The sequence below is a fragment of the Salmo salar genome, chromosome ssa01 (genome assembly GCF_905237065.1).
Source record: "Salmo salar chromosome ssa01, Ssal_v3.1, whole genome shotgun sequence".
Taxonomy (NCBI): domain Eukaryota; kingdom Metazoa; phylum Chordata; class Actinopteri; order Salmoniformes; family Salmonidae; genus Salmo; species Salmo salar.
In genome coordinates, this window is record NC_059442.1 from 35,241,896 (window position 1) to 35,258,778 (window position 16,883).

Genomic DNA, 16,883 nt, shown 5'->3' on the forward strand with positions numbered 1-16,883 from the left:
TCCCCATCCAACCTGACAGAGCTTGAGAGGATCTGCAGAAAAGAGTGGGAGGAACTCCTCAAATCGAGGCTGTAATTGCTGCCAAAGGTGCTTCAAGAAAATAGCGTGTAAAGGGTCTGAATACTTATGTAAATATGATATTTCAGTTTTATTTATTTTTATACATTTGTAAACATTTCTAAAAACCTATTTTTGCTTTGTCATTATGGGGTATTGTGTGTAGATTGATGAGGGGAAAAAACTATTTAATACATTTTAGAATAAGGATGTAACATAACAAAATGTGGAAAGGGTCAAGGGGTCTGAATACTTTCCGAATGCACTGTAAATAGCAACGCTAGGACCCATTTTTAATGGTAGATATATCCCAGGTTTGGCACCACTATCACCAGTGATTACAGCCAATACCTGTCAGTCCGGGTCCTCACAGTCCTCCACCGATTGGTCTGCCCTCCACGGCAGCCAATAGATAGCCTCATGTGACGTCTCCACGTCCAACCAGATCCTCCACTTGAGCCAGGTCTTATCCTTCACCTCTGATTCCTCCTGATCTTTATCATCTTCATCATCCGTCACACAGCGGTTCTAAAGGTTAAAGGGATACCATTTGTATGTCTCTGTGTCCAGTATGAAGAAAGTTAGAAGTCGCTTTGTGAGCCAAGGCTAACTAGCATTAGCAGATACCCATAGACTTCCAGGCATTGTGCTAACGCTAGTTAGCAATTGCACTAAGGCTAGTTAGCAACTTCCTTCAAATCCCATGCAGACATAAAAATGGTATCCACGAGTTCATCTGACTGGGGAAATTGATAAAGGGCCTCATTGCCAAAATCCTGAAGTATTCCTTTAACATTACAACACTATGACTTATATCGCCAAAATGTCCTTATACTATGATGTTACTACTGTAATTAGTGATACAACACAGGAAGGTTAAAGGGACACTTGTGGATACCATTTGTATGTCTCTGTGTCCAGTATGAAGGAAGTTAGAAGTCGTTTTGAAAGCCAACTTCATGTAACGTGTTACCACAGGTTTTAGTATATAGGCTAGCTATAATGTGACTGACCTTGTTCACTGGGTTGGAGCCAGCCTCCTCTCTCCTGCTGCATCATCTAGGCTCTCCACACCTTGACCCCCCTCTCCCCGACACAGGGCTCCCCACTGTCCCAGAAGGGCTCAAAGAACTCCACCTAGGGGACCACAAAGGGCAAAGGTCAATGGTATGGTTTAATACAATACAAAACATATATTTATATCAATCAATTCCTAAACAGTAATTAACACTAAGCACAATCACAGAGTGGGTGGAGGAGTGGGAATGTTGGTTATTTCAACAATGTAATCATTTCATGGGTTGAGGGCAGTTGTCTCTGTCTGCGCTGAGGTCAGCAGTTCTCCTGACAGGAAGAACATTAGGCTGCACTGCAGGACAGCATGTGTCTCTCTGCCATCAACATAATGCTGCCAGTGCACGTCTCTGGCTGCCATCAACAGAGTGCTGCAGTGATTAGCAAACCAGACCTCCATGGAGAACAGCAGAAACTCATTAGTGTAGAATTTAAGGTGGTACTGTTTAATACTGCTCTAATTTCTGAACAAATTGCTCAGATCATTTTCTAATAATCAGATGATTACAGAGTAAAGCCATAGGGAGTCTCTCTCTTCCTCATTAAAGGGGAACTGCACCCGCTGATTTGGCATAGTTTTTGGCTCGCTCCTCAAGAAATGCTGGCGGCCATGACAGAAGCCAAACGTGAGTTGATTTGGGGGAGTGGTTTGATGTGAGTGTTTCTTGGGTGTGTCCTTGCCACCACCAACAAAACCCAGAAGCTTGTCAGAACCTTGCCCACCCTTGTTCACCAGTCCCAACGTCAACAGTGAGGAGGCGACTCCGGGATGCTGGCCTTCTAGGCAGAGTTGAAAAAAAAGAAGCCAAATCTTAGACTGGCCAATAAAAAGAAAAGATTAAGATGGGAAAAAGAACACAGACTCTGGACAGAGGAACTCTGCCTGGAAGGCAGCATCCCGGAGTCGCCTCTTCACTGTTGACGTTGAGACTGGAGTTTTGCGGGTACTATGTGATGAAGCTGCCAGTTGAGGACTTGTGAGGCGTCTGTTTCTCAAACTAGACACTCTAATGTACTTGTCCTCTTGCTCAGTTGTGCACCGGGGCCTCCCACTCCTCTTTCTATTCTGGTTAGAGCCAGTTTGCGCTGTTCTGTGAAGGGAGTAGTACACAGCGTTGTACTCAACTAGTCTAAAGAAGGCCAGTTTTATTGCTTCTTCAATCAGGACAACAGTTTTTAGCTGTGCTAACATAATTGCAAAAGGGTTTTCTAATGATCAATTAGCCTTTTAAAATTATAAACTTGGATTACCTAACACAATGTGCCATTGGAACACAGGAGTGATGGTTGCTGATAATGGGCCTGTGTACGCCTATGTAGATTTTCCATTAAAAAAACATCTGCCGTTTCCAGTTACAATAGTCATTTACAACATTAACACTGTCTACACTGTATTTTTTATCAATTTGATGTTATTTTAATGGACAAAAAAAAAGGTTTTCTTTCAAAAACAAGGAAATTTCTATGTGACTCCAAACTTTTGAACGGTAGTGTACAGTTGAAGTTGGAAGTTTACATACACTTTGGTTGGAGTAATTAAAACTCGCTTTTTCCACCACTCCACAAATTTCTTGTTAACAAAGTTTAGTTTTGGCAAGTCGGTTAGGACATCTACTTTGTGCCTGACACAAGTAATTTTTCCAACAATTGTTTACAGACAGATTATTTCACTTATAATTCACTGTATCACAATTCCAGTGGGTCAGAAGTTTACATACACTAAGTTGACTGTGGCTATAAACAGCTTTAAACAACAAATTATGTCATGGCTTTAGAAGCTTCTGATAGGCTAATTGACATTTTTTGAGTCAATTGGAGGTGTACCGGTGGATGCATTTCAAGGTCTACCTTCAAACTCAGTGCCTCTTTGCTTGACAGCATGGGAAAATCAAAAGAAATCAGGCATGACCTCAGAAAAAAAATTGTAGACCTCCACAAGTCTGGTTCATCCATGGGAGCAATTTACAAACATTCATCTGTACAAACAATAGTACGCGAGTGTAAATACCATGGGACCACGAAGCCGTCATACCGCTCAGGAAGGAGAGGCATTCTGTCTCCTAGAAATGAACGTACTTTAGTGTGAAAAGTTCAAATCAATCCCAGAACAACAGCAAATGACCTTGTGAAGATGGTACAACAGGCACAAAAGTATCTATATCCACAGTAAAACGAGTCCTATATCGACATAACCTGTAAGGCCGCTCAGCAATGAAGAAGCCATTGCTCCAAAACCGCCATAAAAAAAGCCAGACTTCGGTTTGCAACTGCACATGGGTACAAAGATCGTACTTTTTAGAGAAATGTCCTCTGGTCTGATGAAACAAAAATAGAACTGTTTGACCATAATGACCATCTTTATGTTTGGAGGAAAAAGGGGGAGGCTTGCAAGCCGAAGAACACCATCCCAACCGCGAAGCACCGGGGTGGCAGCATCATGTTGTGTTGGTGCTTTGCTGCAGGAGGGACTGGTGAACTTCAGAAAATAGATGGCATCATGAGTAGTGAAAATTATGTGGATATATTGAAGCAACATCTCAAGACATCAGTCAGGAAGGTAAAGCTTGGTCGCAAATGGGTCTTCCAAATGGACAATGACCCCAAGCATACTTCCAAAGTTCTGGCAAAATGGCTTAAGGACAACAAAGTTAAGGTATTGGAGTGGCCATCACAAAGCCCTGACCTCATTCCTATAGAAAATTTGTGTGCAGAACTGAAAAAGCGTGTGTGAGGAAGGAGGCCTACAAACCTGACTCAGTTACACCAGCTCTGTCAGGAGGAATGGGCCAAAATTCACCCAACTTATTGTGGGAATCTTCTGGAAGGCTACCCGAAACATTTGACCCAAGTTAAACAATTTAAAGGCAATGCTACCAAATTCTAATTGAGTGTATGTAAACTTCTGACCCACTGGGAATGTGATGAAAGAAATAAAAGCTGAAATAAATCATTCTCTCTACTATTATTCTTACATTTCACATTCTTAAATAAAGTGGTGACCCTAACTGACCTAAAACAGGGAATTTTTACTAGGATTAAATGTCAGGAATTATGAAAAACTGAGTTTAAATGTATTTGGCTGAGGTGTATGTAAACTTCCGACTTCAACTGTATGTGTCAACAAATAATGTCAGTTTACATAAATTATGTTTCACAATTGGGTTTACAAATGTATCAAAGTAATGATGTGGGTTACCTTCTATATTTGTACAAATGATGAGCCTGTGAAAGCTTTTGCTGCTGACAGGTGAAGGTTGCTGGCCAGATACTTGCCAACATGTGGCTGATGAAGGCCCCCTTTCTGGACTTCTCTATGCTGCATGTTCGGCTGCAAACTGGACATCTCTCGAACAACTGCAGCAGGCAATCTTATGAGGTGGTGTTGACTGGGAAGGCCTGTGACAGGGTGATATAATAGACAGCCAAGTGGTAAATTGCATTTTGTTCTACATAAAAGACAAAGTTTTCTGCTAATGCACTTCACAACTAGCCCACTAGTTTATCAAGCTTGGTATTTCTTTTAATACAACTTTTCACATAACACATTACGTGTGTTGAAGCCATCTGTGTCATCAGGGCAGTAAAGGCGTCCGCATGCTTCCCAGCCGAAACAGTTCGGAAGAGTTTGTGCATATAATATGAAGACATTTTGTGTCGTTTATGTTCGTTTTAGACTTTGGTAAGGGTTTTTTCAATCTTGGTTTCATCAGACCAGAGAATCTTGTTTCTCATGGTCTGAGAGTCCTTTAGGTGCCTTTTGGCAAACTCCAGGCAGGCTATCATATGCCTATTACTGAGGAGTGTCAGGGTCTGTAGACATCATTTTCAAATGAAGCAGCCCGCCAGATCAGAGGCAGTAGGGATGACCGGGGATGTTCTCCTGATAAATGTGTGAATTGGACCATTTTCCTGTCAAAATGTAACAAGTACTTTTAGTGTGAGGGAAAATGTATGGAGTAAAAAGTAGATCATTTTCTTTAGGAATGTAGTGAAGTAAAAGTAAAAGATGGCAAAATATGAAGAGTAAAGTAAAGTACAGATACCTATAAAAACAACTTAAGAAGTACTTTAAAGTATTTTTACTTAAGTACTTTACATCACTGCCTTCTCCCCCGATTGCTCAATTTGGCCGGGCGGCCAGCTCTAGGATGAGTCTTGATGGTTCCAAACTTTTTACATTTAAGAATGATGGAGGACAATCTATTCTTGGGGACCATCTATGCTTCAGAAATGTTTTGGTACCCTTCCCCAAATCTGTGCCTCGACACAATCCTGTCTCGGAGCCCTACGGACAATTCCTTCGACCTCATGGCTTGGATTTTGCTCTGACATGCACAGTCAACTGTGGGACCTTATATAGACAGGTGTGTGCCTTTCCAAATCATGTCCAATCAATTGAATTTACCACAGTTGAACTCCAATCAAGTTCTAGAAACATCTCAAGGATGATCAATGTAAACAGGACGGACCTGAGCTCAGTTTCAAGTATCATAGCAAATGGTCTAAATACTTATGTAAGGTATTTCTGTTTTGTTTAAAAAAAAAATTGTAACAATTTCTAAAAATCTTTTTTCGCTTTGTCATTATAGTGTATTGTGTGTAGATTGATGAGGGGGAAAAAAATGTCATCAATGTTAGAATAAGGCTGTAACGTAACAAAATGTGGAAAAAGTCAAGGGGTCTGAATACTTTCCGAATGCACCGTAGCCATCTTACGTTTGGCTGCAGCGTTGGGATCCAACCCATTCATATTGTTATTAAATCTCAGTGTCTCCGAGACAAAAGACAGACGGGCCCTGAACATGGGGCTTTGGGTATCAGTAATTCCAAATCTGGTTGAGAAATATCACTACCTGTAGATCCTATATGGTGTTACATTTTAACTATACAAAGCTCAATTGACCTAGACTATGTTCCAATATCCACTAAAGAATCTCTGATCAATTAAAACAGTTAATGCTGTGTTTACCATGCAGACACACACAGCAACATGTCCTGGGGGGAGAGTGAGCTGTGAGCCACTGCAAACAGGCCATTATTAGCACGCACGCACACACGCACGCACGCACGCACACATAGAGAGAGAGAGACACAGAAGCCACAGTGCGCAGAAGCTTAGCGCCCAGACACCTCCTTCGGAGGATCGCAAGCAACATTGTTCATAATTCAGCATGTATAGTAGCTAAATTATTAAACACTAATTCGTATTCCATGCTTGAATATTCCATGAATATGAAACCTCTCAAAATGATTTCTATTGTACCTCTCTATTTGGCCAGCTAGTTGTCAGTATAAACTCACAGAGGAAAGGGAGACCTGTCTCTCCCAGTACTTGATAAAGTTAATATTCCTTCTTCTACCTTTCTCTCAGCAGAAAGGGATTTGGCTGAGAAAGCCAGGGCTCAGTTGGATAGGAATTAGAATGCACCACAGCTGGTAAACAGCCTCTATTAAAAGTTGGTCATGCATTTTAAATGCCCCCCTAGCAAAGTTTCCATGTAGAGCATAAAGTAAAGTGACAAGGCCCAGACCATAGCCTGAAGGGCACTCTCTGGATGGGTCCCCAGCACAGCTCTTTAATGCCTGTGACGGAAAACACACAGCCCTAGTCTAAGGTAAACACATCCCACTGGGGCACTGGCTCTGGATAAACAGCCAGTACGGTAACACAGACCCCAAATTCATCATGACTCTATTCTGGAGAGAGCAACCAGCTGGACGCATGTGTGTTCTTTGCAGAGGTACATGGGGAATGACTGTTGTCTGGTGGATAGGTCCTTGACAGTGTCTGGCTTGAAGAAGGTAAAGTCCAGCAGGCACTGGTACATTGGCACAGCCTTTTCTGAGTGGCCTGCATGCCTGAGGAAATGACAATGCTGGAGGAAGATGACTGCAGAGATAAAGACAGAGACAGAGAACATTCAATACCACATCATTAACCAGGCCATCTAATCTAGGCTTGGTTTTCTATATTGTAATCGCACCTCTGCCAAACTAACCCTGAATCAAATGACCATCCTACCCATGTTAGATTATGGAGATGTTATTTTCAGATCGGCAGGTAAGGGTGCACTTGAGCAGCTAGATGTTCTGTACCTTTCTGCCATTGCAAATCGGATAGCAGAATGGTACAGAACATCTGGCCGATCAAGTGCACCCTTACCTGCCGATCTGAGAATGACGTCCTTATAGGACGCATCACTGCACACTGTACTCCTCTGTAAACTGGCCATCTCTTTATACTAGATGGAAAATCCACTGGTTGATACTCATTTACAAAGCCCTCTTAGGCCTCACTCCCCCCTACCCGAGATACCTATTGCAACCATCCTCCTCTATATACAGTAACCGATCTGCCACCTTCTGTTAAAAGTCCCCAAAGCAAACACATCCCTGGGTCGTTCCTCTTTTCAGTTCGCTGCAGATAGCGACTGGAACCATCTGCAACAAATGATAAAGCTGGAAAGTTGTGTCACTGTCTCAGCTTTCAAAGACTCAATGGTGGACATTCTCACTGACAGCTGTAGCTGTTACGCGAGCCAATAACCTATACTGTTGATTGTGGTGTCTGTTTGCTGTCTGTCCGCTTGCGCTGCCATTATTTGTTGGTGCGGTCTGTCTATTTGTCTGTTCAGTAGGGCTATGTTGCTTGTACTGTGGTGTGACAGTCTTTTTCCCTCGTGCTGTTGTCTGGCCTTAACGTTGTTTGTGCCATGTATCTTTTTGTTGTCATAGGTCTCCCTTCATGTAGTGTGATGATGTCTCTTGTCGTGAAGTGCTGTTTCCACTGTCTGTCTGCTGAGGCATCTGTGCTGTTGCCAAGTGTCTTCCGTCTGTGTTGTCCGTCTTGTCTTACTTTTTTTGTATTCTCGCCCCCTGCCCCACAGGAGGCCTTTTGACTCTTGCCGTCACACAAAGCACCCACTTCAATCCCACCTATTAGAACCAGCACAGGTCCATTAGTTTAGTACGAGCTTTTAAAGATGACTGTATCCTCAGACTTTGAGTGAAGAAAAAACTGAGTAGGATGAGGAAAATAAAGTGAGAGATGGCAGGAAAAAATGTTTGAAAAGTAATAACAGATAGCTAATCTTTCCTGAATGAAAAATTCAGTAGGCGAATTAAAAGGTACACACCCTGAGGTCACATGAAAAGTCAGCTTCTCAAAAGCGGTCTTCATTATTCATTAAATCCTTATCAAGTTATAATTAATGCTGCCATCTCCTGCAGATGTTCCCTACAATTTGGGGTTTTCATTGCCCTGGCTTGTAGCCTGGTCCCAAATCTGTTTGTACTGTCTTGCCCAACACCTATAATCATTGGCATGACAATGACCATAGGAGTTGGCAAGACAGCACAAACAAATCTGGTACCAGGCTACCTGCCGTCAGCATGTTCTAAAAGGAAACAAACAGTCAAAGATACTGACAGTCTCCCTCAGCGGAATGCACGGAGCCCGGTGTAGATATATGACCAGCATTCTTATGTAAGCAGAGGCTATGGTCCAGTTTTAGCACATGCTGCTTATTCCATGCTTCGATCTCCCACACTGTTTAATCTGTCAACAGTGCAGCTGCAGAAATGCTCAAATATGTACTATCCAACCACAAGAGGGAGTCTGTGACCATCATATTATAAGAGAATCACTCAAATAAAAGAGCTTTCTGTACCTATCAAGTCGAGTTGAGAATACCAAAGATTCCACAAGTGATTACGTACATGTGTCGAACCGGAAACAGCTAGCCTGTTTTCTGAGTTGCAGCAGGTGATCTGTCAACCAAATAGTTCCAGTATGTTAAACAAAATTCCAGGTGATTTGAATAAGCGAGGCATCACTGGATAACATCACATCTATATCATGTTATTCCACCCTTAGACAACCAGTCATTGTTGTAATAACAGTAAGCTGTGGTAGACAGACAAATTGTTCCAGTAGGCTAATGAATGCCTGGCTTCTGTTTGTTTAAATCTTATTATTTAGACTGGGAGGGAAAAGGCTTGCATTGTTCCTGGAGTGCGTCCAATCCTTATCATTGTTCAACAGGCTAAAGCCCTGACAGGATAGTTCCAGGATCAGCCCAGTGGCAGCCCTACCCAGACTGACTGATGGCCAGCCAGTCTAACTAGATAATAGTTTCATTAGACAAATTGAGGGGCAGCTGCCAGAGGGCCAGGAGGCTAAGCCATCGCTGCAGTATTCATATCATGGATCAGCAGCATGGACACTGGATATCCATTATCCTCCCTCTTTCTGCCTCTCCCACTCCCTCTCTCGTCTCTCCTTCTCCCTCCCTCCCTCTCCTCTCGGGTCCTTTTCTCCTGTCACTGGTCAGAAACATGACACAGCACAAACCTGATTAGGGTTCTTTTCAGGAAGGTGAAAGATGTTACAGAAAGTTGCAGATATAACTGTCATGTAGAAGGAATCATGTCAGTTCTATTTATGATGTCTATCTGCACCATTCCACAACTTTCGCCTGCTGCTGAGGCCCTGGTACTATGGCTCTGCTACACCCATAGACATCTGGCAATGACATCATGATAGACATATAACCACAATAATGTAACTAGCTTTCTTCTTTTTTTTCTTACCTTTATTTAACTAGGCAAGTCAGTTAAGAACAAATTCTTATTTACAATGACGGCCTACACTGGCCAAAACCCGGACAACGCTGGGCCAATTGTGCGCCGCCCTATGGGACTCCCAATCACGGCCGGTTGTGATACAGCCTGTATTCGAACCAGGGTGTCTGTAGTGACTCCTCAAGCACTGAGATGCAGTGCCTTAGACCGCTGAGCCACCCGGGAGCCCAGCTAGCCAGCTAACTCAATTTAGTCTGTCACGAGAGATTACAAGCTCATCAAATCCATACCAAAGGCTTCTGAAAGGAGTTGAAAGACACACACACACACACACACACACACACACACACACACACACACACACACACACACACACACACACACACACACACACACACGTCATCTATTAGCTGACCCCGGTAGAAGAATGACATAGCTCTCAATCACTCTCTCCATGTCTAGACCATCGAAACCATCCCTACGCCATGATATTAGAGACAACGGCACCTTTCTCTTCCACCAAAATGACGACTCATCAACTCCTCTTCCACTCTCACGGTAACAGTCCAAACATGCAGAATGAACCACAAACAGTTCAATACAGCACCAGCACATAACATACTGACGAGGAGAAACTTGAACCATAATTCTCGCTCTCTGCTCGCCTCTACAAATATATACATCTAAAGTGTCAGCCCCTCTACAGGACGGCCCTGTGCGAACTAAGGATGAGAAGAACAGAAAATGAAAACAGGCTTGAACGTACAGTATTATGTCCACAGAGCAGGCAGTGAGTGAGAAATTATGTTGCCACGAGCAGCAACGCAGCTATTGAGATGAATAAGATGCAAGACTTCCCTCTCACACAGTATCTGTACGTGCACGGGTTCGCTACGCGCTGTTCACAGTGTGGTAGCCAGATCACCAAAACAGCGGCGAAATTGAGCGTCACGCGTCAACGCTCTTAGTTGCTGCGGAAATTGCCCCACTATGCCGTTTACTTTCTGCATCGACGCCATATCGCTGAGTCTACCTTAAATGAGTTAGAAGTTATTCATGCTAAATTGAATTTAAAACATAATAATATGTAGTGTATATTGCATGTGGCTTGGACCATTACCCAGCATGTGTTCATCAGTGCCCGGTGAGACAACATACTCCCGTCCTGCACTACCGCCAGCGTGCTCAGACACTTCCCGTACACCATATTGACCTTTGACACATAGAAGGTGCTGAGTGGCTTTGCACAAACAGCAGGTACTTCCTCCACAGTGGGCGGGCGCTGTTGGGGTGCAGGAATACCAGTTTCTTCCACTCCTTCAACAGAGCTGCTGGCTCCCACAGCTCCCTGCACAGACACAGTAGCTCCAGCTTCAGCTCCACACAGCTGGGGTTTCTGTCCACCTCTCAATCCAAAATGCATGGCCTCACTGCCCTCACAGACCTCTTCTGGCGCTCTGTCTCGTTCTCAGAGATGTCACCAAACACCCCGGGGGCACTCGCCACCTCGTCCTGTAATACAGATCGGGAAGTTATTATAATTTAAAAGTCATGATAGTAGCTAGTACATAATCATGTGATTTTTTTTGGATCAAGACACATTTCCTGTCCTGGTGAAAAGGCCCACAAAAACTCTTTTGAAATCCTAGTGAAGTCTCATGTGATATGATGACACTGATTGGTGTGGTGTGTAATTGTGGGGTTTTAACGTTGAATACCGTACCTGGAAGTGGACAAACTGCAGCCAGGTGTGTGTGTCTGTGGGAGTTTCCCTCAGCCTCCTGTTGAAGTCCTCCACCTGTTCAGCCAGCAGGGCGGCAACATTGTCTCTGGGAGTAGAGGGTTGTTCCTCTGCCTTGCCCTGCTCCGCCTTCCCCTGAAGCCACAGGGAGGTGGAGGAGTCATACACCCCCAGCGGGTTGACCCAGGGGGCCTGGCCCGGTGCAGAACCACCCCCCTCAGCCTCATCTTCCAGGCAGGGGGGCACAGGGATGAAGGGTAGGGTGGTAGTGACCTCTGGTGGTGGTCTAGGCAGCGTGGATTTGACCTCAGCAGCTGGCGGATGGTGAGGGAGAAAAGTTGTGAAAGGGGTGCTGCATCACCTGACCTCATCCAAAAGGTAAAACCTAAGTCCCCCCTGCAGCTATACACCAAGCACCAGTCCAATCATTGGCTATATTGATCACATTTCTCTTAGCTTACTGTGAGTGAGTGAGTGAGTGTATTAACAGGTATTGATTGCAGGTCTCTTAAGATACAGATGCCACTTCGACAGCGCATTAAACCCGACATCAACTGGACATGTGCCAGGAGCTCTATTTGTTGCCCTTTAGAAGTTAATAAAAAAGTGGACATCACATTTACATAAGTATTCAGACCCTTTACTCAGTACTTTGTTGAAGCACCTTTGGCAGCGATTACAGCCTTGAGTCTTCTTGGGTATGATGCTACAAGCTTGGCACACCTGTATTTGGGGAGTTTCTCACATTCTTCTCTGCAGATCCTCTCAAGCTCTGTCAGGTTGGATAGGGAGCATCGATGCACAGCTATTTTCACATCTGTCCAGAAATGTTCGATAGGGTTCAAGTCCAGGCTCTGGCTGGGCCACTCAAAGCATAATCAAGGATCTCTGTACTTTGCTCTGTTCATCTTTCCCGCAATCCTGACTAGTCTCCCAAGTCCTGCCGATGAAAAACATCCCCACAGCATGATTCTGCCACCACCATGTTTCACCGCAGGGATGGTGCCAGGTTTCCTCCAGACGTGACGCTTGGCATTCAGGCCAAAGATTTCAATCTTGGTTTCATCAGACCAAAGAATCTTGTTTCTCACGATCTGAGAGTCCTTTAGGTGCCTTTTGGCAAACCAAGCGGGCTGTCATGTGCCTTTTATTGAGGAGTGGCTTCCATCTGGCCACTCTACCATAAAGGCCTTATTGGTAGAGTGCTGCAGAGATCGTTCCAGAAGGACAACTTTCTCCCAACACCACAGAGGAACTTTGGAGCTGGTTCAGAAACAAATCTATTTAATCTATTTTAAATTCAGGGTGTAACAACAAAAGGTGGAATAAGTCAAGGGGTATGAATATTTTCTGAAGGCACTGTATATTTGTATTTTTCTTTTCACTCTGTCATTTAGGTCATTATTGTGGAGTAACTACAATGTTGTTGATCCATCCTCAGTTTTCTACTATCAAAGCCAATGAACTCTATAGCTATTAAAATCTCCAATGGTCCCATGCTTAAAGATATATTCAATGTCTGATTTGTTATTGTTATCCATCTACCAATCACTGCCCTTCTTTATGAGGCTTTCGAAAAGCTCCCTGGTCTTTGCAGTTGAATTTGTGCTTGTAATTCAATACTTTACTGAGGTACCTTACAGATGTTGAATGTTTAGGGGACAGAGGAAGGGGTAGTCATTCAAAAATCATGTCAACCCCTATTATTTCACACAGAGTCCATATAACTTATGTGATTTGTTAAGCCAAATTTTACTTCTGAACTAATTTAGGCTTGCCTAAACAGAAGGGGTGAATAGTCACAGTATGCAACAATTATATTTTAGTTAATACATTTGTATTAATTTGTAAAGATTTGTATAATTGTCTTTTCACTTTGACATTATGGAGTATTTTGTGTAGCTCAATGACAACAAATTACAATTAAATCTATTATTTTAATCCCACTTTCTAACGCAACAAAATGTGAAAAAAGTTCAAGGGGGTGTAGACTTTCCATAGAGACTTTCTATATACCCCTCCACAAGCATACATCCTATTATTAAATTCACTAGGGCATAGAGAGCTTATATCTAAGAAGCGCTCTGACAGAAAGGAAGGAATTTACAGCAGGTGAACACTTTGATTTCTGCACCCTGACTGTGGGCTGCAGGCAGGCAGAGGGCTGAAGCAGTAAAACCGTCTGTGAGATATGGATTACTGCAGGACTGCAGACCCAAAACTCTCAGTGCAGCATTTATTATCAACCCCCCCCGTGATGATGCGTACTGTAATGAAGGCTCTGGCACCTGCAGCTGGAGCTGGAGCTGACTGACTCCCTCTCTGACTGACCTTGAGTTGGGAGCAGAACCAGGCTGCTGGCCAACAGATACCCTTTTCACACTATTTGGCCAACCTGAACCGGACTGTGCTGGCTTAGATATTTTCTATGCCAGGCCAGTGCAGTATAGTTTAGCTTGGCTCAGCTCTGTTCAGCTCACTAGCATGGACAGGGTAAGAGTGGGCAGATGATGGCTGATGAGTGGCTACACAAGAGCTGATATGGCTGTAGTGGTGCAGAGATAAGGGGGGAGTGAAGGGGAGAGGCGGAGAGTGGAAGGTGGTGCAGTGGTGCAGTGGAAGGGAGGTTACCTGCCTAGCGATGTCTTCTCTGTAGAGCAATTTATACTCCCCGTTGGAGAGGTCTGCTCTTCTGTCCACGCAGAAGGGCCAATCGGTGAGGGTCTAGAGGTCGTCCAGCCACACAAAAGACCCCTCCAGCTGACACTGCACCTCCTCACTATAGACAGAAAGAACAACACCGTTAGGATCAATGCAGAGTATACACCTCTAAAGAAGGGTTGGGTGACATGTAGCAAGTTAGCGTTTTCATGATTGTATAAAAATACAATACAAATACAATAAGAGTAGAGTACAGAGCTCAAATATAATGGTGTACTTTAAGTCAGAAAACATTGATAGTACAGCACAGATTAGTTGTAAAATATTGGTAGTACAGTACAGAACAGATCCAAAACATAATCCTAACATTAGGCTAATTTAACTGTAGCTTCAAAGATGAGTTACACAAGTCTCCTGTTTAGGAGTCAGTCCCTGAAAGAGAAGTATAGAGACGTGTGTGTGTGTGTGTGTGTGTGTGTGTGTGTGTGTGTGTGTGTGTGTGTGTGTGTGTGTATGTGTGTGTGTGTGTCGTAGTTAGTTCAGAGTATGTCAAGAAGAGCTCCTTCAACTGGCAGTCAGCCTAGACACCCAGAGTAGACCTCCTGTAACGCACTGAGCCACAGACACTGAATCTCACTCCTACCCAGCAACAACTAGTACAGCTTTACCAGTCATGGGCGAGTATTTAAAAAGCATCCTAGGGTAGGAGTGCTGGTCTAGGAGCAGTTCGCCCCTTGTCCAACTGATCCTATGTCAGCACTCCTACTCTGAGATGCTTTATACATTTGAGCCCAGTCCTGAAATCTCTACCAGAGCATGTAGACCTGATTGACTGGGTCTCACTGGGAACAAAGGGAGTGAGGTCATACGTGTGAGGAGTGCTCTCAGCATTTTTCAGGAGATCACTGGGGTAGAAAGTATTTGAATATGAGCCACTGCTTGCTGTAGAGAGTTCTCCACTCTTCTTCTTGTGATTCCTCTTATTATTGTTCTTCTCCTTCTTTTATTCTTCTTGGATGGGACTTCATTCTTATCCTCCCTATCTGTTGTCTGTCCAGAAATGTTAGAAGTAAACATTTAAGTACAAATACCACAAGCCGTTGACTTTTGGGTGAAACTCTCAACAACGGTCAATGCTCAGATCATATCATCCCACAAAAGTATGAGATATTTTGAGGTGAACTTCTTATAATTGTGTAATAACAACAAGACTGTGCAAAAACATTCAAAGCCACTAGATAAAACCTCCAGTGCTTCTCAAAGAGGGTGGAATGCCTTATCCTGTCTCCTGTACAATGGAGCATGAAATACTATTCCGTCACAGAGAAAGGGAAGTAACTGAATAACGATTTAACAATTTTATAATAATAACACAACACCTTGTTTCTGCTGGTTGTGTATCATTGGCTTTCTCAGTGGCTCGCTGGTGGACAGAAAGAACATCGTCGGTGCAGAAACGTTGATTGCTCAGCCATTCTAGTTCTGATGAGAGACAGAGGAGGCATGTCTAATCAATCGCAATTTGTTCTCGCACTGTGTCCATGGGTTTTGGGTTTTGCATTTTGGGGGGACGTTAGCTATGTTACGAGCAGACTGTGTTACCGATATCAAAGACACTTAGCTAGCTCTAGTAAAACTGTGTTGTGAGCTATTTAGCTAACAAACTAGAGAAACTATCAAGCTGACACTGACAGCTCTTTTAATATGTTCTGTCAAAGGCAGAAACGTTGCACTTGCGTTTACTTTCACTAGATCTCTCTTTCGAAGTGCCGGACCATCACAGAAAGAGGGCTAGCTGGTTCACACATCCACTAAGCCTAAATAAACATTTTTGGTATTACCTTTAGGTGCATTCTCAGGTTTTGTATTTGATAATCCTGCAAAAGCTGGAAATAGAGCCATGTGTTGTTCTCCTCTGCATGTAAACAGTCGGATAAATATGACGTCATCTCGGAAGCGACTGTGGTTTGTTGGAGGGGGTAGTAGCTATAATTTTAGGCTAAATCATTTTATCTTGATTGCACATTTTATGATTCAGTTTAGCCTATTCATCTTTGAGCATGAATCAATCAGTCACTTCCATAGACTGATTAAAGCGTGAATATTGTTGGGACTCATCGTTAATTCAATGGTTTGCCAGTCCATTGATTGTTGCAGGCTGCGAGATAATTGTCTAAAATCAATCATTATTACTATTAAACAGTTTGTTTAGCCATAGTAAATCTTGATTTTTGTATCCAGTACTGGTCTAATTTACAAATTAGACTTGTAATCAGCACAAGCTTTCTAATATTGTAATTCTCTATTCCTTCATCGAAACCCGTCATTTAAAGTTCCGCGACTACATGTTCCGTGTATGTTTGCGGTGACCAATCGCCTATCACCACCACTCCTCCCGAAAAACTCAAATCGAGCCCTTGCCAGGTGAGGAGGAAACATTTTGAGAAACTACAAAGACTGAAAGAAACGTCTTGCCGTAAGCAATTATTACAGTATTGCAAAAATACTCTGTGTTACAATGTAGACTGTCCGGTTACACCGTTTTCCAAAACAACGGAGGTAACATTAGGTGCCATTGCTTGACGCATTGCAGATCCAACGTAGCCAATCATAGGCGCTCGTACAGTGAACAGAATATTGCAGGTCCACGGTAGCCAATGACGAGCGCCGTCTCAAAAACAACCGCAATTTCTCCAGCGTCAACAAAGAGACAGGCCCGTGTGTTTTAAAGTGTTCTTCCGCAGAGATAAAACAGTGCGTTGCAAAA

General features: G+C 43.4%; 1 protein-coding gene across 6 annotated transcripts in view; it reads right to left on the minus strand.

Annotated features, from left to right (window-relative positions):
• The window catches only part of LOC106601253 (epithelial cell adhesion molecule), a 23,276-nt gene extending 6,573 nt beyond the window's left edge, over positions 1 to 16,703 (minus strand). For 3 of the 6 annotated variants that reach the window (XM_045717250.1, XM_045717249.1, XM_045717247.1), the window contains exons 1-8: positions 15,958 to 16,703; positions 15,496 to 15,598; positions 14,087 to 14,234; positions 11,438 to 11,769; positions 10,835 to 11,226; positions 4,328 to 4,527; positions 1,071 to 1,194; positions 409 to 585 (exon numbers count right to left, since the gene is read on the minus strand). The gene's annotated coding sequence lies outside the window, so the exon portion shown is untranslated. The remainder of the gene's footprint in view (positions 1 to 408; positions 586 to 1,070; positions 1,195 to 4,327; positions 4,528 to 10,834; positions 11,227 to 11,437; positions 11,770 to 14,086; positions 14,235 to 15,495; positions 15,599 to 15,957) is intronic. The other 3 variants (XM_045717248.1, XM_045717251.1, XM_045717254.1) reach the window with 3 other exon arrangements.
• Between the last annotated feature and the right edge of the window lie 180 nt (positions 16,704 to 16,883).